Here is a 24271-nt window from a genome sequence, read left to right as displayed (position 1 = left end):
ACAATCTGAATTTCAATATAGTTTTCAAACTATTTTTCAAAAATAGGGCGATTTTAAGTAGAAAATGTATATTATGAACTACTGTAATTCATGTGGACACATGTCATTTTATGTGAAATTAAAATTTCAGATAGATTTTAAAACAAATAGGTGCGCTTATTTGAACAAAGTGCACCAATGCATTTAAAAAATTAACAACACTGGGACATTCAAATAATACCTGCATTGATTTTCGACATTCCGAGAAAATATGTTATCATATTAGTGCTCTTCTACAAAAATGCGCTGATGTGTCTAAAAAATAAAAATAGAATTGCTACACACCTATTTCCCAATTTAAAAAAATAAAAACAAATTCAACCAACTCTGTGGTCTTGTAACAAGAGCATCGATTCTTTTAAATAGAAATCACATTGTTGCGTTAAAAAAATTAATCATACCATTTTGGCATTTCAAAAATAAAAAATAAAAAATTGTATCATATTAGTGCATTGAAAAAACTTTGTCGCCCCGAAAATGTTGGTGCGCCTTTTGTATAAATGCAACGGTGCACTTGACTATCGAGTGTATCGATGTGCAGAGAAATTGTAAAAAATTTGGGGACATTAGGAAGTGTAATTCCACCACTGGGAGGTGATCCCAATGTAGGATTATTCCCTGAAAGCTACAACAATGATTGCCTCCTGCTCTCACCATTCTTTGATGCAAGATCCCTGGAGGTAGCACCCATGGTGCTCATAAATAGAATCATCACGAATGCGGCAACAACCCATAATTTCGATGAGCGTTGCATTTTGACATAAATAGATGTGTGGAATGCAGTACATAACTACCATATATAATCTTCTTTTATAATAATAGGCCAGCTACATGTTGCCTCAGCTGCCTCTAACATCATTATGGATTCAACAATCAATGATTGAAAAAGAACAACTACTCCACTGGTTATCATTCATGACAGACAATGGATAGTTGCATTGTCACAAAACCAGTTAATAGCAAAAATGTAAAAATATGGTGTTTGATAAGTGGCATCATATAGTTTCAATTTATGCCATCTGTCTTGGAATTTGGTAATTCCAAGATTGTTGAAATTACAAATTGAGATTTGGGTAGAACTCATGTACTCCATTTTTACAATACTAATCATTTATTAAATTATGGCATGCACCTTACCCCACGCTGCAAAATTTTAGGTGCTACTGTACAATAACTTATCGTTCGCTTGTCTACCACTATGAAACTAAATAATAGTTCCATAGTAGAAATCTGTTCTCAAATTGTTCAAGAGATTCATTTGATTCCATTCTAAGCTGATTAATTTCACCAAGAAAATTCTAATAATCTACTTGTCAAAGATGCATAGAAGCTCATTAATCAATTGTTTAAAAGAATTGATAGAAGAAACAAGAAGTGAATAGCATCACTACTTAGCAAGACCATCCAATGTAAGGGTGAAAAATCTTGCAAGAATATCTTCAGAATACACCCCACTTGCGAAACAAATTTGAACAAACTTAATCTCATAGTCAAGTATGGTAGTCAGACCCTTGTCATCAAATTTTAAGTGTGACAATTTATGCAAGAATTCCATGGAGATTAAAGATCTAATGCTTCTGAAAAACACCTCAAGAATATGATTTAGGATGAAGTCATTATAAGCAGAAGATTGACATGGGCTTCATGGGCTTTAGCTTGTCATATGGCACTCTTTCTAGCACCAAGAGTTTTGATGATGCTAGATGTTGCCAACATACATGGGATCTCCCTAATATGAAGTATAAATTAGACCTCACGCCATTTATTATAGGAGTCCAATTCAGAAATATCATTCAAATACCATTTTGAATGGTCTAGAGATATGCTTTGGCTACAATACAGACACAAGATAGCATAACATGAATTTGGCGCAACAAATATGTGAACTTTATGTGACACCAAATGCAGAGTGTAAAGGAACTCTCACAAATATAGGGAGAACGAGCCTCTTATTGGGAAGTAATAGTACTATCATAAGAGATACCCATGAGCATAAGTGAAGAAAGACTTGTTGGTTAACCTGCAAATCAGTTCAAAAGATAAGCAACAATCATGAAAATCATAACAACACCTATTCAAAAAGATACACATCTAAAGAAATAAAATAGTTCATTATCTTTAGCATGTGTTATACCAACATATACACAAATATAAAAATAATAGTATTACTACATTCACCATACATGCATGAAAGAGAACTGGCTTGAAGAGCTTCTTATGATAAATGAAAGATTTCCAAATACACAATTACATAAATGGAACACTGGCTCCAATAGTGGAACATGAAGCTACAACTTTCTTCTCCAAAGACTGATTTTCTCTCCTATGCACCACTAGAAAAGCCAAAGTAAAAAATTTTCCAATGTCCAAGCCCCTTTCCTAAGTTATGAGGACTATTTATAACAAATAACAATGACTCTTGAGTTTCTTCATGACTCTTTCAATTCAATGACCTATGGGCTTCCATGTAACTTGTCACAATTTACATATGACTCTTAACATTTTGCATATATCACTTAACATTTTGCGTATGAATCTACACATTCCAGTTGTGCCACTTGCCACTTAGAGTCTTTTGAATTGGAACCATTATTTACAAAAGACAAAATGCATATAAGATGATGGCTACTTAAGACAAAAATCTAATATGTAAAGATATATTTATAAGAAGAAAGGGGCAAATCAATGGCTTCATCATGGATTTCATCTATGATATATGAAAGTGATGATCTTAATTCTACTGGGATAAGTTTGACTCAGACGGATAGATTTGCAACATATTATATCTTCACCTCCAAAGCTTATGACAATATAGATTTGGAGCCAGATTGCACACTGTTCCATATCCAAGATAGTTTAATATGAACCTTGGCCAGTGCGATTAAATACTGTAGAATAATATCTCTAGTGATGTCCAATCCTTCCTAGCCTACTATTTTCCTAATTTGTTCAATGTACTGCCTCATTTCCCGCATAATGACATCCTTGCTCCTTATTTCTCCTAATGCACCCATAGTAGGAAGCCCATGCTTCTATACCAAGGATTCCAAACTACCATGAAATCAACTGTAGGCAGTCATAGTGTTGGTCGATTTTTCATAGAGATGAAGGTAATTCTGAATATGAAGTTTTAGTTGCACCCTATCCATTTCGGTAGAAATTCTATCCTTTCTAAACAACCGCTCTAGAATATCTATATACTTAGCAACCCACTCCTATATTAGATCAACTTCCCTATTTTCCACCTTAAAGAGTTTCAATATCTCTTCAGCTTTATTTTGTACTCCAACCGGGGGTTCTACCATCTCATGCAGAAGAATCATTTCATTGTATAAATGCCTCATAATATCCTCCATTGGCCCCAGTTCCTCAGATATGGCTGTCTGGAATTCCACTGTACTAAAACTGCTAGAAGACAACTATTGATTTTCTGCAGTGAGCTGAGCTACCTGTCATTTTTTTGCAACTAAATCTCTTCAACCGTGCATTTTTTCTCATAAGATGTTCAAAGTTTTCATGTGTTTCTGATGCAAAAGTGACATTAGCTACCATGACTGCTCACGAGTTCCTCCTGGTGTTGGCAACTATCAACTTCTCAGTGGATACAAAGACTATATGTTCAATATTGTCAAGGAAATACCTTCATCTCTCTTGCACGATCCTCTTCTTCAACTAATAAAAGGTGACATTATAGACATCTATGAATTGATCCTCTAGTGGAGATGTGATTCACATCTCTTTGAATGGGAGATGACCACCTATTAGCAAAGGATTTCATGGAGTGCATGATTCATCTTCAATAGGCTCTATAACATTCTCCTCTTCTAATTTCGCCTCCATTTTCTAGGTCATATGCTTTTCCTTCAACAATTTTGTAGCTTCTTCCTATTGCGACTGATTTTGTTTCTCTTTTTCTATGCTTCTCTTTTCTTCTTCTACTCTCCTTATCTCTTATTTTGTTTCTTGTTGTTGTCTAAGCAAATAATCATGCTACTCATTTTCCTTTTCTTCCCTTTGTAAGTATTCCTCCTCTTCTTTGCTTCTTGCCCCTAATCTTATTTTTCCCTCTTCTCTTTATTTCCTTTGCTACTCTGCTTCAATGGCACCCTTTCTCATAGGATCGACTTTAAATTTCATGTTGGTTTATGCCACTAGAACATGCTTCAATTTCTTTCTAGGTGTTGCAGTGACTACTTGAGCAACTATTGTTTGTTGTGCTTCCTTCATGTGTACGTATGGAATCTGTCTAATATTGCAGGGACCTTCTTCACATACTAGGCGATATTTTCGTAATGTATTGTACCAATTCTTAACCTTTTCATCCTCTAATATAATTATCGGTACACATACCCAGGTGTACCCTATTCTGTCACAATGTTGCCTACACACCTTCCTAGGATCATACTTGTGAAAACTTTTAGTTCCAAAATGAAGGTACTTAAGTTCTTCAATTTTTGCATCTACTGTCTTAAGTCGCTTTAGCTCATACAATCCAACCTACAAAGGCAAGGTGGGTCAGGAAGCCTTTTTCCTCCTGTGAAGTTGTGCAAACAGTCCACTATTTAGCTGATAGGATACTTATTGCAAGATTAAATTTTTAGTTGCATATCTTAGCATGACATGAGGAGTTGTATGACACTTGAAACATCTTATATATGTAAAATATAATGCAATAAACCATTCTACGATGTCATACAGTGCCTCGGCAAGAGGGTTCAACTTCAAATATCAACGAATAAAGGACGACAAAGAAATGTTCTGCTAGCCTATCATATACCCCTCGAAAATGAGTCTCTAATAGAACTCTGTAATGCCAATAGAAAAGTAGCTTCTCTCGTGGGGTCCAGTGAAAGTATATCTAGCACAAATCCCATCTACTAGGAAGGCTAACATGTAGAACTTCAGTGCTTGCTTTGAAAATAAAGTTGATTTGGCATCCTCAACATGACATTTCAATTCTTGAGAAAGGATATCATCCTAGTTGAAGATCTTTCTTCTTGTCATAGCCATGTTGAGCAGAAAAATCCAATTCTCCTCAGAGATTTATGCATTCTTTCGCACATACAACCTACACATCATAACAATGAGGTACCAGTAGACCTTTCTTAAGATTCTTGTCAGATATATTGCACATGGTCTATGACATAATTAGGTAGGTTCTTGGCACCCAGATATAATGATGCTCTTTGTGTTAAGAATTTCCCATGTTGATCCAGGTGGCTCCCGGGACACACACAGGACAAAGAGGGCTTATGGAAGCTCAGAAATTAAAGTGATCAGAATGCTTTCGAACCAAGATTAGAGCGTAGATCTTGTCATCCTGATCACAGCGGTGTGAATGCTTCGTCAATCCAAACACGTATCAGGGAGAACAAGCTAGTCAAAGTTTTGGTCAAAGTTGGGCTATGGGCCAGGTTTAAATGTCCTACAATTTGATCGGTCCCGAGGCATGAAACCTAGCTCCATAAAGTGGGCGAATTTGTTGGATCGTTAATTTTGTCTAATATCCCCTAAATTAGACAAATTTTAAAAAAAAATGTGTTGTTGTTTTAAAAATAAAAATAAAAATATTTATTATGGGGTGGCGGGCCACCAACCTTGCCACCCCCCAGCAACGAACACTCAAGTTAATTAAAATTGGGCCGACAAGCCGTGACCCCCATCGGCGCACCCAACCTGCATAAACTAAATAAAAATTAATTGGGCCGGTGGCCATCACCTCGCCGGACCCTCCAACCTCCCTGTAATAACATAACATATTAAAACTTAATATGGAGTGGGTGGTGGCCACCTCCGGTGGACTCGACCTACACCCCAACTCCACATGCCATATTAAAGGAGGGGCCAATGGGAGTTGAACCCACAGCCGGCAGGAGGGCCGGCCCCGCCCACACGGCGGCCTCATATGTCACCACCCCCTAATGGTACAACCAAAACAACACGCCACATTAATATATGCCCCCCATTTAATACGATGACCCAATAAATGTTGCGGAGGATTATGGGGCAAGCCGCCCAATGCAGACCCGAACCCCCAACGTAAAAAATATATATACAATTTTTAAAAACAAAAGGGGTATTAAAATGGAGGGGTCGGGGTTTGACCACTCGACCTCCTCCTTACTACTCGGACCTTATACTAATCCACCTAAACAATTTCATTGTAATATCTGCCCGAAAGATTTCATATAAACCCATCATTTTCCCAGTGTGCCCATGGAGGAACCAGGAGTGCACATGCGGATCAAGGATTTTTTAATAAATTTTTAATGCAGGGTGGAACCATGAACTTGAGAAAAACACAGGTGAAACCATGATTGGGGGAAATTCTCAGGAGAGTGAAATTTTTGCAGTGTCCAAATTGGACAAAATTTATGTCAATCCTACACATCTTAGCAACATGAACTTGATGGCACAATCAGAATTTCGATCTGAGCAGCAGATTTGCAGAGGACCCGAAGGAGGGAATCTTTGAGGAATCTAGGGGGAATCTAAAAGATTCCTTAAGCCCCAGATTTCCACTTTCTCAGAATTCAAAAATTTGATAGTCGATTTTGCACTATTCGATGCCACAAATATGATGGTGCATTCAGATTTTCCATTTTCTCATTTCATTTTTCAGCCACTTTTCTAAGTGGAGTAGAGGTGTCAACATTATACGTGTTAATAGTTTTACCATGAGATTCGATGCTGTGAGATCGATGGTACGAACAAATTCAGTAGCTTGACATCCTTTTCTTCAGAAGGCCTCTGGATGTGAGGTATATGCAGTATGTTCATGTACTTCTTTTGCTATGCATTGTGCTGCACAGATCCCTGTTTGATGTTTGATGTGGATCTAGTTTCCTAACTTGTCTCATGATTCCTGCTTGATGTGACGCGAAATCATTTGTGTGATGTACTTGTTGTCATGATTCGTCATGTTTTGTTTGATATCCCTTTGCCATTATGTTGATGGGATACTCATGTTGTCGCCATGTATGTTTGTATTGAGATCCCTTGTATGCCATGTGGGTGGGATGCTCATTATCATCATGCATGAGCTATGTCATACTGATAGGAGTCCTTTGTGAATGAGAGTTCCTATAGTAGAACATCTCTTGGAGCCACTCCTGCATGAGGGCATTTTCCTTGTATGATAGTGACATCACCAATTATATACATCATCGCTATTGACAACACTTAACACAACGGCCGACACCATCTTGACATCGGGGCCCGGAGACGTAGTCCCTCCTGGACAAACTCCGTCATCAACTTCTTGTTATTTTATGTTGCTGATGATTTCCATGTTCCTTCTTCTTTACAACATGCAGATGTATTCATTTATGTTCTTTTAAAAATGCAATTTAACACATCACGGAAGTAAAAGGTCTTGGAAGGGTCCTTTGTCACACTCAGACCCGGATCAAGTGGTATCAGAGTAGTCTTTATGTGGATGTGAATTGCAAGTGTTAACAATGGAATGTGCAACGACAAAGGATGAAAAAGCGATTTACAAGACCATGCTCAAAATTTCCCAAAAGGTGGAAATAATATATGAAACTCTATAGAAAGAGATAGAGGAAAAGGAGTGATTGCAGCTTCAGCTACAAGCCACGGAAGAGGCCTTGGAAGAACTAAAGCACAACAACCAAAATCTTCAAATAGAGAATGCTGAACTGAAGATGCTTCTACATGAAGAGAAAGAGGAAAAATAGTTTGCTACGACAACTGCAAGCTAAGGACGAGGCCTTGGAAAAGCTGCAGCGTGACCCATGTGAGGTAAAAAGTAGTTCTCCATCTTCATGTATGTTTCCTGATGATGATTTCGCTGTTTTTGAAAATCATACCACAGGAATTGGCTCCAAATTGTTGAAGAAAATGGGGTATGAAGGAAAAGGCTTGGGCATTAATGGCCAAGGCATTGTCAACCCCATCAAGGTAGAAGAATTACCTCATCAGGCAGGACTTGGGTATGTCAAAAAGGAAGTTGGGGAATGCGTCGAGACAGCTAGCAAACCACCAACAATAGATGATGAGAGGCCCTCATCAGTTCTTTCCAAATCGACAGAGGAGGTAAAAGATGTTGATTTCCTTTTGGTTTCGTCTTCACATAGTATGATTTTGGTGGAGATTTGGAGATCCCAATTACAGGGACAAACATGAGGCTTCTTACGAGGACGAGGCACGAGGAGAAGAAGAACTTGGTGTTATTCTGTGAGAATGCCTCCGGTCCTTCGTTCTATCGAGCAACCATCTGGAGGCTGCTTTGGTTATACAGCTTGATGTTTTCATTGGTAAGTATTACGCTGTGCTGTTTCTTTAGATATGGTATGTCCGTTTATCTTGACTCTTACAGGTTTTTGGAAGGATTTTGTTCATTCTGGTTAATGGGTTTTATGTTTTGGTTTTGTTTCATGGTCGAGAGCGGTGTTGTCCTGCCTCCCGCGCCTGCTCCCTGGGTCTGGTCATCGCCACCTGGCCTCTCGGCTCTTCTGGCTCCTAACAGGTATGTTCACTCCTTGAACGCTCATCATGGACAATTGCAAGATGGATGTCAGTTATTCATACCTCGTTTGATAACAGAGGGGGTTTCTCTCCCTCGTTTCCTTGGAGCAGTCCAAGTGGCCCACGGCCTTACGTCCTTTCTTCGTTGTTTGTCACAGATTGTTGACACCTAATCCGAAGGCGGTTGGGTAAACTGGAACGTGAACAGTCATCAAGAAGATGAACTGTTCCGTCCACTTTGTGTATATAAACAATTGTTCTCTTATGAAATAATATCTCAGTTTTCCTTTGTTCAATGTGGAGTTACCCTGGCCTGACATGGTATCAGAGCACAGGTCCCAGAAATAGTTGTAACTCCTGCTGTCCTGAGAGCTGCTCAGTCCTGAGCGCTACTCTGACATTGATTCCCTGACTCTGCCTCTGCCTGGCCTGCGCTCTCTGACTGCCAGAGACTGCGCCTCTGTCCTGAAGACTGCGCACTATCCATAACTATGTTGCTGAATGTGCGTTGTTCTCAGTGATTGATATTGAATGCGCATAAGCGTTGATGCGTTTCTGATTGAATGCATCTCCAGACAGAGAGTCGTTACCCTGGCCTGGCCTGAGTCCGAGGTGTTTAAACCGTGTGATTTTTTTCCAGAATCTTTCGGCTCTGAAGTGTTTACTTGCATTTTGGTGCCGCCTTCAAGTGAAATTTTATTTCAATAATTTTTGGGTTTGAGGGATTTACACTGCCATTCCGTCCCTTTGAATGTCCTTCGCTCATTCTGAATAAACCGCTCTGCTATTTCTTCTACGGCGTCTCTCATCAGCATTACACAACATTGTTGTCAGCGTACTATATCTTCCTTTAAAAAAAAAAATTGTTGGATCTGTCAAAACAAAATCACCAAATTATTACTATAAGCATGCTCTGTAATATTTTCCTCTGGCTTTGATACGATGGCTTGTTTACGTTGAATACCGTGCAATAAAACAGTTGAGCAGATTGGGGAAAATCGAGCGCTGTTGGGATTGAAGCAGTTGGGATGAGGCCCATGTCATCGCTTACGACCGTCAATCTAAGCTTTTGGGGCATGGATTTGGAACCGATAATGAAGATGGCCAAAATGAAAGGGCCGAGTTTGTGAGGGCCACGCTGCTCAGCACTGAGACCGAGTTTATAGGGGCCGAATTCGTGGATTTATAAGGGCCGAGTTCGTGAGTTTTGTAGGCTTAGCATTTTAAAGCTTTCTGGCCTTCTTCTTGTTCTAATTGTGATGTTGTTTTTTTAGTGAATGTGGTGCTGAACAGTATGTGCACATGCGTGCATACATTATTGTAATGTGCAGCGACTGACATTTATATATGTACATTGAAAACTCCTGTAATGTTGCAGCATTTATATATGTACATTGTTTAAGGGGGTCGAGCTTGTCTACACATCATTTGTTTCAGAGGATTATAGTTTTTAAAGACTTGGAGATGCTGATGAAAGGATTTAAAATCATTAGCCTTTTGATTTGAATGCCTATGCACAGTTTTGTTCATTCAAAGCAGTTGTAATATTGCACAGTTTTTTATCATTTGAATGATAATGCTGCTTTGAAAAATTAAAGCATTAAAGTGATATTGAAGTGAGGAAAGTTTTTTTTTTATCAGCAGAGATATTTTTTTACAGAATGCATTCAATCATCTCAATGGTCGGAATAGTTCTCACTGGCAAGGAGAACTATTCTGAATGGTCTCGGATGGTAAAACACACCCTCATCTACAATGAGCTGTGGAAAGGAGTGTGTGTCGGAGAAGAAGACAAAGACCCTGTGCAGCCTACATCAGATAAAGAACTTGTCATTTGGGAAAACAAGAACAACAAAGCCTATGCATTGATCGCAACATCTGTAAATGAAGAAGTAAGTCGTCATATTTTATCCTATTCCACTGCCTTTGAAGCTTTACAAAAGGTGAAAGAACTCTATGATTCACATTCTGCACTTGAAGTTGTTCAGCTCATGATTAAACTCTTCACTCTTGAACTGAAAAATAATGATCCCCTTGCTCTTGCATCTGAAATAAAGTCTATAATGCATGATATTAAATCCACTAAGGTTGAGCTGGATATCTCTCTTATTGCCTTTCTCAAAGCACTCTATCCTACCTACTCTAATTATCTTGAGTCTTTACAAGCAAATGGAAATCTTAAAGACATAACCTTTGAGTCTCTTGTGAAAAAGTTTGCTGAAAGAGAGAAAACCTTTGGAAAGAAAACAGTCCCTGAATCTTCTGAAGAGACTGTTTGCCTTGCTCATAAAGAAAAGCATCCTACTCAAGATTCTACAAGAGGAAGAGGTGGACGAAGAGGAAGAGGAAGATACTTCAGAGGCAGGGGGGGCAGACATTCTCAAGCAGAAAAAGCAGATCTGCATTGCATTCGCTGCAAACGAAATGGATCACATGATGCTTCTACATGCAAGCTACCATGGGAAAAGATTGAGCAGAAAAGAAATCAACAGAAAGGTAAAACTGATGACACAGACAAAGGTAAAGCACCTGAATCCGCTCACTATATTGAGGCACAATGTAATATTGGAGTAAATGAAGACTTGTTTAATACTTCACTTGCTTTTTCGAAAAATGACTGGTTGCTTGATTCAGGAGCAACCTGTCATATGACTCATAGGAAAGATTTTTTTGAAGATTTCACTGACAATGTTGATGGAGCAGTATACTTTGCAGATCAGTCAAAAATCAATCCATCAGGGCTTGGCACAATCAGGCTTAAACTGCCTGGTCTTCCAGAATTTCTTCTGGATCATGTTCTATATCTCCCACAGCTCAAGAGAAACTTGCTGTCCCTGGTCCACATCCGCCAGCAAGGTCACTCCATTCATATGTTTGATGGAAAGCTTGAGGTAAGAAAGGCATCTGACCATTCACTTGTCATGAGGGGTATAGAAGAAGAAAGACTTCTTAAACTGCAAGGAACCTCTGCTCATGCACAACATTTTTCATATATTTCTCATCATGAAGAAGGTACACTTCCATCAAGTTTATTATGGCATGCTAGATTTGGACATTTAAACTATGATAGTCTCCGCTTGTTGAAGAAAAATGGTGTTGCTGGTTTGCCTACAATTCCTAGAAAACATAAGCAATGTGATGCTTGCATTCTAGGAAAGCATAGCAAACAGTCTTTTCATGATTCAAATTCAAGAGCACATAGGAAGCTTGAACTCATTCATTCAGATTTATGTGGTCCAATGCCTGTTTCTTCTGCAAATGGAAATAAATATATCATGACATTTATTGATGATTACACCAGAATGTGTTGGGTTTATTTATTGAAGAACAAATCTGATGCTTTTCAAACATTCAAGAATTTTCATAAATGGATTGAAAATGATGCACAATCTCATATTGGGTCTATTCGCACTGATAATGGAAAAGAATATACATCAAATGAATTTGAACACTATCTTCGCCAACATGGGATTAAACATCAAACAACTGTGCCTTATAATCCTCAACAGAATGGTGTAGCTGAAAGAATGAACAGAACAATTTTGAATATGGTACGATCCATGCTTTTCTTAAAAAATGTAAAGACAATGTTTTGGGCTGATGTTGTTCTATGTGCTGCATATATAAAGAATAGATGTCCATCTAGTGCTATAAGAAACAAGACTCCTTATGAATTGTGGTATGGACATGTTCCTTCGGTAAAACATCTCAGGATCTTTGGTTCCACCTGTTATTCTTTAATACCAAAGGTACATAGAAACAAACTTGGTGCTAGAAGTTGTAAGTGTATCTTCCTGGGGTATTCAAACACATCTAAAGCATACCGCCTCTATGATGAAGTAAATAAAAAGTTTGTTTTATCTAGAGATGTCATTTTTCTTGAATCATCCAAATCTGACAGTGTTGTTGAGCGGCAACTTGATCGCTTGGATAGATTCACAAAACTGAAATCATTTCAAGAGTTTGATAATCAGATTCCACATCTTGAAGGGGGGATTCCTATACTAGATCAACATGTGGAATCTTCTTCTGAAGAAAAATCTCCCCTGCATGACACTCCAACAACGGATGATGCTTTAAGTGATGTAATTGATAGAATTGGGAGACTCAATCTTGATTCAGACCCAACTCAATCAACAGAGCAGCCTGGACCATCTCAGAAAGGTCCCCCAAAGTTGCTGACAAAGACACTTGAAAGTGTTCATCCTGATGAAATTGGAAAAACAAGAACCAGAAATACAAACCGACAAGATGGAGGTGATGTAGATAACTCTAATTCACCTGTTGATATGGATGTTACTTATGATTGTGAATTGAAATTGTCTACAGATTTTGAACCAACTTCCTCCAAAGAAGCTGCTTCTCATGATGAATGGAAAGAAGCGATGCAGAAGGAGTATGATGCCCTCATAAAGAATGGCACTTGGAAGCTGGTTGATCCTCCATTTGGAACCAAACCAATTGGCTGCAAGTGGGTCTACAAGAACAAGTACAAAGCTGATGGCTCACTTGACAAGCACAAAGCTAGGCTTGTGGAAAAAGGTTTTGCACAGAAGGAAGGGGTCGATTATGAGGAAAATTTTGCTCCCACAGCAAAATGGGCTACCATCCGGACATTCTTTGCACTAGCTGCTCAGAACGGTTGGAAAGTCCATCAAATGGATGTAAAAACTGCATTCTTGAATGGAGATCTAAAAGAGAATGTTTTTATGTCCCAGCCTGAAGGATTTGCTGTGAAAGGACATGAACACAAAGTATGCAAACTTGTGAAGTCCTTGTATGGCCTCAAACAAGCACCACGAGCCTGGTATGAAAAACTAACTGAGCATCTTCTGAAACTCAACTTCAATCATTTTGATCTTGATGATGCAACTTTATTTGTCAAGAAAATTGGCAAAACAGTTGTATATCTTGTGGTATATGTAGATGATCTTTTAATGACAGGGAACAATGAAAGCTATATTGCATCCATAAAGAAAGAATTAGGAAATTTTTTTGAAATGACTGATTTGGGCTATGTTCATTACTATCTTGGCATTGAAGTAACCCAACATCCAAAGTCCATATTTCTTTCTCAAAAGAAATACATTGGAGATTTGTTAAACATATTTGGCATGACAGAGTGCAATCCCCTTTCTACTCCAATGGAACAAAACTTGAAGCTCACATCTATTGAAGGAAAGGAATTTGAGGATGCAACAAAGTATAGACAGCTTGTAGGAAGTCTCATCTACCTCACTACTACCAGACCAGACATTTCATTTGCTGTTGGAATCCTCTCCAGGTTTATGCAAAAGCCTTGTGAGGGACATTGGTCTGCTGCAAAAAGAGTTCTAAGGTACTTGAAGGGAACTCAAGACCTTGGAATCAAGTATACACAGGTGGATGACTTCAACTTGATTGGATACTCTGATTCAGACTTCGATGGAGACAAAGAAACTGGGGTATCTACTTCAGGATATGCTATGAGTCTTGGATCAGGAGCTGTCTCCTGGAGATCACGCAAACAATCAGTACCAGCAGATTCCACAACAGAAGCATAATACGTGGCAACAACTGAAGCAACGAAAGAAATTGTGTGGCTCAGGAAAATTCTTGAAGATTTGCAGGTAAAACAAGTACAATCAACTCCACTCATGATTGATAACACCTCTGCAATAAAGTTGGCCAAGAACCCAAAGTTTCATGATCGTACTAAGCACATCAATACTAAATATCATCTGATCCGACATCATGTTGAGGCCAAAACGTTCCATCTCCGTCATTGTTCCACAAATGAGCAAATTGCAGACATCTTCACCAAAGCGCTTGGAAGAGAAAAGCTTGAAAGATTCAAAACGATGCTTGGACTCACCAACATCCCTTCAGATTAAGGGGGCGAATATTCACACCTAATCCGAAGGCGGTTGGGTAAACTGGAACGTGAACAATCATCAAGAAGATGAACTGTTCCGTCCACTTTGTGTATATAAACAATTGTTCTCTTATGAAATAACATCTCAGTTTTCCTTTGTTAAATGTGGAGTTACCCTGGCCTGACACAGATAGATGGCAAGTTTGCTACGCCATACTAGTCATGCGCCTTTCCGTTCTCAGGGATGTTGACCCCGGGTGAAGCCATGCTGAACTGAGGTTCTGGGTTTATCATTGTTTATATGCACGGACATGCCTTCGGGCTTCCCTTGAGTTGTTTGTAATTTAATTTTCTATTTAAGAACATGGAATGGGGTAAAGCCCTGGTGATTGACTCTCATTTGGTTACAATGGTTTAATACAGTGTTCCTTTGCTATTTTCTTCTATTTGACATGTTAAATTATAGCCCTCGTGGCCTTTATAGCCCTCGCGGCCTTACTGTGTGCCATGGTTTAGCTCTGCTGTGTGATGCGTTAACTGTTATAATAGTTTTGGTTTCTGGCATATCTCTCCAAGATTAAGGAATTGTTGGCGGTTTATTTGAGGTTATCTTATTGCAGATCTTGTTTTCTTTATTTTGATAATGCACAGTCTATTACAATGAAATATCTCTGTTGGTGTTTATTTGACAAGTCTCTCCTTATTGCATTCTGTAAAAGCCGCCCCGTAAGAAATACAGGGTACCTGTTTGGCAACTCCAGGGTTGCATGAGGGCATTCACCCACGGGCCTTTTAGCCCCAGCACTCGGCTAGGCCACCTAGTAAATGATTTCATGACTCTGTATTACATTTTTCTCTAAACCCTAACACCTCTACGCAGAGGTCTCGTTGCTACTTCACTGTAACAACAACGTAAGTAGTTTTCATTGAAGGCTTGGTAGAAGACACATTCATTCTTCTATCATTTGTTTACATGCTTATATCTTTCCTACAATGTTGTTTCATTGGGAATATTTTTGTTGTGAATGGATAAGTTGACAAGGACTCGGTGTAACATTTATTTTTCTTAAACACTATACATCATTCACTCTACCGCTATATTTCTTTTCCCCGGGCTCATGTAGTTGAAGGACCTACTGTCCGCACCTGAAAGTACTGTACTTATTTTTTGTAAATTATACTATGTTTTCACGTATTCAACTGTGCATGTGGGGAGGTCTGTTAACATTTAACCACTGCCTACTGTGTAAGCTTCCTTTTGCCCATTTCCAGGTGTCAACCTTTTGCTTTTCTATTGCTACTGTAAGATCATAAGTTTTCCCACCATAACCAAAGGTTTCTTTACTGTAGGTCCCTTTTGTCCCTACCACCTACACTTTTTTTTTTTAAAAGGAAAGAAAAGAAACCAATAAATCTCTGCACATACTCTAACTCGAGCCATAGTAAGAAAACTCCTAAAACAAGATAAATGTTTCTCCCTACGAGTTTCTATAATAAAAACCCCCTACATTATGAAATGTAATTCAACAGATTTTCACCAATCATTTTCTCCTATAGAGTTCTTTTACATACCTGGAACTTGCTAACGATCTTGCCAATTGTCACCCAAACCTGGGTCTGTTTCAATTCATCACCCAACCATGAGATTCGTCTTTCGAGACCAGAATCTCCCCCCTTGCTTCTTGCTAGACCATAGTCTTTTGCAAGTTTCTCATACAACGAGCAGGGCTATCTGGTCATCACCAGAATTAGCCACCTTTTCTCCTTTTTGGATATTTTTTTGTTTTTTTGTTTTTCTCTCTGCCTGTCACTACAGCGCAGATTTTTTCCTCCTCCCCCCTCTTTTTCTCTGGAAGCTTTCCAGTTAGGGAAGGTAGTTAGGGTTGCTTGTCTAGCAACCGTCTTTGCACAACCAACTAAAAACATCATGAAAAGTTGATTATATTTAAATTCTAAACAAATAATAATAACAGGTTCAGTTTCTTTTACCACAGTAAATCAAATATTTACATTTTATCTCAGGGCATTGCAATTACAAAAAATAATGGTATATATATTATTTAAAGGAAATTACTAAATGTAAGTGAGATAAAATATAATTGGTTTTAACTAAAGATTCATAAAACAAGCATTCACAAGTTATCTTATTTAATTTTAATAAATAAAATACCCTATATATTCTTGACTTTCATACATAAATAACAAATTTGTACAATTTGATAACCATTGTCTTTGGGACGCACTAATATTCCTTTTGTCTTTTAGCACTAATATTCCTTTTGCCTTTGAGACGCACTAATATTCCTTTTGTAATTACCCTATGTAGCTTTCAAGCGCTTCTGACCATTGTCTATCTATCTCACTAGTATTCCTTTTGTAATTACCCTATTTTGGTTTCAAGCATCAATGCAAAAATGCAAGCCTTTTGTCAATGTTCCTTTAAGTTGTGTTATGCTAAGGTTTGACAATTGTCTATCTATCTCACTAGTATTCCTTTTGTAATTACCCTATTTTGGTTTCAAGCATCAATGCAAAAATGCAAGCCTTTTGTCAATGTTCCTTTAAGTTGTGTTATGCTAAGGTTTGTCAATGTTCCTTTGTTATATTAAAAACAAGAATTTTTTGTTTTTATTTTTTTTTTATATATTGGAGAATGTTAATAAAATCACTATTTTAAAGATTTTTTTTATTCTATGTTAAATATTTCAATTTTATTTTACACATATCTAAAAATAAAATAAATTAAAATACTAAAATATAAATGTATCTTTCCCCTGTCATATTAAATTGGTTTTTATATTAAAGAATGTTAATAAATCCATTATTTTTAATATTTTTTTTTTTATTTATATTAAATACTTCAATTTTATTTTACACATCTAAAAATAAATGGAATAAAATTAATATATCACAACATTTTTTTTCAGAAGAAAAATCAAAATATATTGATGTTGATACGTCAAGTTACAAATGGGCGAGATGCCATATACAAGATTTGAAGCATGGACCGGATAACAACCCGAAGGCAGAACGAAGCATGGTCCCAATGCGGCCCTGAGGCGATAAGTAGAAACATCCACAGTGAGAAAAGAAGGAAGGCCTTCTCAGATGTAGCCTCATCAAAAACTATGACATTCAATGGGAAAAATACAGACATCAGTCAGCAAACATGATGCAGAGAAAAAAAGAGGAGATGATCAGAATCTTCTGTATGAGGAATCGGTGCCAAAATAAACCAAAAAGGCTCTGCCCAGAAGAGCAATTAAGAGAGGTCGGGTAAAGACCCCTGTATGATAGGAAGAATTGAAAGAAAAGGAAGGGAGCAGCCCTGGAATATGCGGCGGTTCCGCCACTTCCAAATGTTCCAGCACGAGAGGATGAAGAGCGCCTGCCTAGAAGAGCCCTGGGAGGCCCACCAGGAAAAAGCATCCTGAATCAAAGAGAAATGCTGGTGAGGGAAGTGATATTTACAGGAGAGTTCATACCAGAGGGCCGAGGAAACCGGGCACTGAAAGAACGTGTGTATATTTGTTTCCAGAGCCGCAAGACAGAGAGGACAGCGACCAGGTCCACACCATCCTTTGCGCTGGAGGACGTCCCAAATAAGATTCTTGTTTGAGAAAAGGAGCCATGAGAAGAGAATGGCTTTGAGGGGGCATGGGGCCTTCCAGAAAGCGAGAGGGAAGACGGAGGGGAGAGGGGGGAGGGCAGAAGATAATGCAGAATACAGGGATCGGACAAAGATAGGGCGGATGGCGGAACAGGTGGACCAAATAAGATCGTCCTTGGTGCCAAGCTGGAGAACCTCCCCGCTAGAGAAACGAGATGTAAAGGAAGACCATAATGGACAGAGAGGGGGGGGGATGGCAAGCTGGAGGTCAGATTTCCAGATAGGCAAGTTGGAGGACCAAGAGAGAATGAGGTGGTTCCAGGTGAAGAGCCCTCTTGAATGGAAGAAGGAAAGAAGTGGCGGAGGGATCATGGCCTCGAGGTGGTGGAGAGTGGGGTCGACGCCAATGAGCACAGAGGAGCCGGAGAAAAGAGACCATTTGAGGTGTTTGAGGAAGAAGGAATGGAGCTTTTTGAAACTGTGCCAAATGGGGGATCCGCTCCTGATTCCCAGAGTAGATCTTCTGAACCAGTACACCAGGCTCCTCCCTTTCAGGTACTTCTTGTTGATTAGGGAGCTCCAAGGACAGCGTCCAAAAATTCCCCTGTGGAGGGATTTGCAGATAAGTGCTTCTCCGAAGATCTTCATGTTGAGTAATCCCCACCCGCCTTTTTCTTTTGGACGCGAAATGGTATCCATGCTAACTAAATGGATCTTTGAGTAGAAAGAGTGACCGCCCCATAAGAAATTTGAGGCAACAGATTTCATCTTCTTGATGACCGAGGAGGGGAGCATGTAGAGGTGGCTCCAGTATACAGCCAGCTGAGAGAGGACCGTCCGGACCAAGATGAAACGACCAGCAAGGGATAGAAGGCGGAATTCCCATGAGGAGATCTTTCTGTAGAAGCGGTCGACCAGCCAGGTCCAGTCCTGGCATCTATATGACGAGGCCTTTAGACGAAATCCCAAATAAGAGAAACCATCCTTCAACAAGCGCAAGTTGATGTGAAACCTGTCAGCAATCCATACAGCCAAAGCTGAATTTGTATCATTATGATATAAAACAGATTTCTCACAGTTGATTTGGAGACCTGTGGCACCTTGGAATCTCGAGAAGATCAAGTGGAGGCAGATCCAAGACGATTTACACAGAAGAGCAAAAACGAGAATGTCATCCACGAATAGATTGTGGGAAAGGAAAACATCTCTGCAGATCTTTACCGGCTTACATCGGCCCTCCAGAACAGCCAGATTGATGTGCGAACTAAGGCAATTCATTACTAATATAAATAGCAGGGGAGAGAGGGGACACCCCTGGCGGAGACCTCTCTCAGGGGTATATATATATATTTTTCCAAAACTGAGTTTTAACACTGAAATTCCAGAAATTTTGAGTAAATAACTTTTGCCCTCCATATGAATTCTAAATTTGAATTTAGAAAAATCCATCTCTTCGATTGAATCTTAAAAGAGAAAAATTTCAAGTGTGCGGATTTAGAAAAGTCCTCCAAATTTCTGGATTAAATTAATTAGAATCTTTAGCTAACTTGAAACGAGCCATGGAAATATGCGGAAAATCTCTTCAACATCAATAATTTCAATACTTAAATTACAAACTTCTTATCTCTGAATTCAGAACTTATATGCACATTCTAACTTTGATTGATTTTTAGACTTTTAATCTAAAAAGATATATTTTAAAAATTCCGTAGCGTACATAAAGCCTAGACCTCCTTTTACGTATGGAGACAACGTCACTCATGCACGGCAGCCAGCGATTCCGCAAATAATTGCGAAACGCATTTTTTACCTAATGAAAAAATCCACCCACCCACGTCACGTAATGAACTTTTGGGTGGTACACCTCATGGAATGTGAATTGAATTTGGAGGTGGCAAAGAAAGGAACGTAACCACTTTATTCACATCATCCATCTATTCGCCAAACGTCTTATCTTCACTACTTTGTTGGTTACTTTTTCTTATTTTTTATTTATTAGGATGATTATTATTGTCCACTCAAATGAGAGAGCCCTTCAATTTTGAATTGGTGTCTTTTTTATGGTAATTGAATAAATATTGTAATATTGAATTGGTGTCTTTTTTTTTCTTTTTTCTTTTTTTTGTTTTTGTTAATTTTGAAAAATAAGAGTTAAGAACCATGATTAGCACCACAATGGAAGGCTGAGTGAGACAACTTACAATGTGGATTGTGTTGTCCTTAAATGAACTTAATATTCAAGTTGCATTACTTCAAATATGTGGACCACTTATGATGACAATCATTATATAAGTTTCTTTATGGCTACATGAATTACAATAACTTGTGATCAATGTGGATGCTCCTTTCCTTTCCCAAAATTTAATACTTCCATTGTCAACGGGCTTGTATAATGGAATACCCCTCCTTATAAAAAATAGGGTAATGAAAATCCTTGTCAAAGAGTGTCCCATTGTAATAGGACATTGAATGTACATGTGAATTAACACTACATGGTAGAATAATCAAAGAAATGTGGAATTATTTTTATGCACATCAAAGAGTTGACACATGGCAACATAATCCATCTTAAGCCCAAATCAATCAAAAACTAAGGGGAACAATGCTCTTTATGTGCAAACATTTTTTCAAAGTTTTGCACTCTAAAATAGGTTTGCAACTTAAGAGATTTGATCCCTCTAAGCACTAGTTAGATCCAAACATAAAATAGATTTGTGGTAGTATATTAAGAACTAAATGAGTTAAACATCTCCATCTTATTATTCTTATTAGAAAGTAATTTTATTTATTTTTACTTTTAAGTTTTTATTCTCTTTGTGCTTCAAAATATTTTTTTAGGATCTAACATATGAAATTGATATAGTTAATATGGATATTTAAATAGTTTATTTGAATCTGGTATTGAAATAGTTTTAAAAAGTATAAGAATTGTAGATATTAGGGATAATGGAAAGTGAAAACATAATACATTTTTATTTTTAATTATTTTATTTTTGTTTAAAGTGATATAAAATTATGTTATTTCATATGGACAATTAAATGTTTCTGAAATATTTTATTTATAACTGAATGTGAAAGTGAAATATTTTTACCATATCTTATTCATATTTAAAAATTAATTTTTTTTTTACTATTATTATTTTTTAAATATTTTTTATTGTTATTTAAAAAAAACATATAAAAAATTACAACTTTCATGATAGATGACATATAAATATTCATCAAAATTTTCTTTTACCAAATGTTTACGTTCAGCTTCGTTGATGTCTTCAAATAAAAGAATGGATGGCTCTACATTAGTAGAAGTCTTTAATAATATTGTAGTGTGGTAGCCCATTATAGCGCATATATATATATATATATATATATATATATATATATATATATATATATATATTCTCTTAAACGTACTGCTCTATTTTTGTCGGGTCTCTCAAAGTAGATGGACCGCTTTGTCTTCTTTTGAGAATTTGCAACTTTATAGTGGAAGCCCAACATTAATTAATTTTATTTTAAGAATATATTAATATATATATTTTTATTGGGAAAATCTTGAAGTAATATTAATTTTTTTTTTGTTGAGACTGTAACGGTTAATGGTATTAAAGAGCGACAAATCAGCTGCCGTGGGCTGAAGCATTACAGCAAAGTCTAATATTGAAATTCCTGTTGCACAGAAGAGGATCTCCCTCTTTGAAACACTTTCAGATGATATCGAGCCTCGGACTGTCTGAGGTCAAAGTTGAAATACACAGTGCTTATCCTTTGCGTCTTCCTTTCTCTGGCATGAAGGTCCTTCAGCTTCCCAGGCCAAGATTCAACCCAATGAAGTTGAGAGGAAAGGAACGAGAAGAATCATACAGGTTTTCATGAGGAGCATGCACAATACAGGGAGTCCTCAGAGAGTGGAACCCTTGCTTTTAAGATCTATGGTCGGCGCTTTAACTTCCGTGCGGTAAGCAGAGCATCGGCGGACAAAACGCATTCAGGAACATGAAATCCAATTGGTTGTTCTGGAAAATAGTGCCTTCATCTTCTTGTTCTGTGCAGAGAGGCAAACTTTGGGAATCTGAGTGATCTGCTTCAGCCATTTTAATTATCAGAGTATCGGATTTCCCTTATCGATATAGATGTTGGCTTATTGACCATATAGAGACCGGGATCATTGACTGCAAGAGGGGAAACAGGTCTGGATTTTGAAAGCAAATGTGAGAGCATGTCAACCAACAGGGGATTAAGGAATGATGCAGCTAGTCTCATCAGAATTGACTAACAGGGATCTTCTGCTACGGGTAGAGCCCAGATTGGCTTCAAGGTCAGCTTGATCATTTAGGTGCCTCAGAAAATGGTAAAAGGATATTTTCTGGAACTGGGCTAGAGTAAGCCTGATTTTCTTGAGAATGGATGCTAAGTGGATCTGTGAGGGGTTTGAATTGAGGTTCAGTGCTTGGATGATCAGCCTGGAGTCTCCAAAGACTGATAGAGTCAGAAAGTTCCTTTTGATGGCCAGATTAAGCCCTTGCCACAGAGCCAAAGCCTCAGCTCTGTTATTAGATTCGATGCCCAGCCCCCATTGATACCTAAACTCAGTAGATCCATCCGGATTCAGAAGAACCCCACCTCCACCCGCAGCTCCAGGGTTGCCTTTAGAGGCCCCGTCGAAGAAGAGGCAGTGTTCCTCCAAAGCAGAATGCCATTTGATAAACATCTGTTCTTCCAGGCGGATTTCCCAATTCGCTTGGGGAATTGCAGGGGACAAGGGCTTGGAAACGTAATTTGGAACCAGTTCTTTGAGCCATAGCTCCTCCTCGCTGTCCAAAGCTGCTTCATTCTTTATTGCATGTTTGGTATCCAGAGTCTCTCCCAATAAAGCTTGGATTTTAGTGATAATTTTGCCAGGAGTACATTTTTCATCCCTGAAAAGTCTATTGTTCCTCTCCAACCACAGCTTCCAGCAGGTGAATTTAGGGATCCACATCCAGGCTGTCTTGAGGAGGCATTTTTTAGAGAGGTCGAACGGAGATAATGTGGCCCAGTTGTGAAGCAGGTTAGGAATATTACCAGGAATCTCAACTTTGTCAGCCCCTGATCTCAGGACCCCCCTCCAGACATCACTGGCAAAAGGGCAGAGCAATAACAGATGATTAGCGGACTCTTCCTCTGACACACACAGAGGACATCTGGAAGGTCCTTCCATTCCACGTTTTCTCAGGTTATCTCTAGTGAGAATGCTGTTATGAGCTAACGTCCAGCAGAAGAAGTCAATTTTGGGCAGCGAAGGGAATGCCCAAATAAATCTCCATTGAGTAGGGTCAGGGGGAACATTAGGAATCGCTGTCATACTTTTGTAACCTTCAGAAACTGTGAAATTGCCAGAGAGGGAGCCCCACCCTCTTTTGTCCTTGGTTGTTGCTTTGATTGGAGATTTTCCTTGGAGCTTATCTAACAGAAGCGAAGCTTCAACCTGCAGCCTTTGGGGAATCTCTCCCAGATTCCAAATAGTCCAACGTCTTCCAGTATCATCCGTCCAGGTTGAGATGTCCCACAGGGTATTCAGATTGTTGGACTGTAGCCAGTTTTTAATGTTTGTCAGACCTTCAACATGGTTCAGTGGCTGTTCACCAAGGATTGGGTCATCCCAAATTCTGATTTTTTTCCCATTACCTGGTATCCAGTATAGATTGTGACTGAAATGCTCCATAGCAGAAAGACAAAGTTTGAAAATCGGAGAGCCTTTAATGGTTTTTGGGGGCTGGTCCAAGCACCTCAGCCGCTGTCCATTGAAGTATTTCTTCCACAGCACTTTCTTACTCCAGCTAGCCTTTCCAGCAACAATACTCCATAGAATTTTGGAGCCCAGGGAGAGATTCTGGGCACCCAGATCTCTTAATTGAAGACCTCCTTCCAGAATTGGCTTTTTAATAGTGTCCCATCTAACTAAATGAAGTCTTTTTTCATTGTTTTTCCCCCCTTCCCAGAGGAATCTTCTCAGCAGACTGTCCAATTTACTGAGGAAGGTTTTGGGAGCAAGCAGAATGGAATGCTGATAAAGAGGCATACTTATGAGAACAGATTTCATCAGGATAACCTTCCCAGCATTATTCAGCCAAGTGGCTCCCCAAGCTTGAATTCTAAGTTTTAGTTTGTCAAGCAGAGGCATCCAGTGGGCCACTTTAGGAATGGTTTTGAAGATTGGAATCCCCAGATATTTAAAAAACTCCCAGGTCTGAATTCCTTTCATCTCTAGAAGCCTGGCAATATCAGCCAGTTCCTTGACC

This window comes from Pinus tabuliformis, chromosome 3_2, assembly GCF_031772625.1.
Source record: "Pinus tabuliformis cultivar Carrire ecotype Pingquan chromosome 3_2, CPIR1, whole genome shotgun sequence".
Taxonomy (NCBI): domain Eukaryota; kingdom Viridiplantae; phylum Streptophyta; class Pinopsida; order Pinales; family Pinaceae; genus Pinus; species Pinus tabuliformis.
This window is presented reverse-complemented; position numbering follows the sequence as displayed.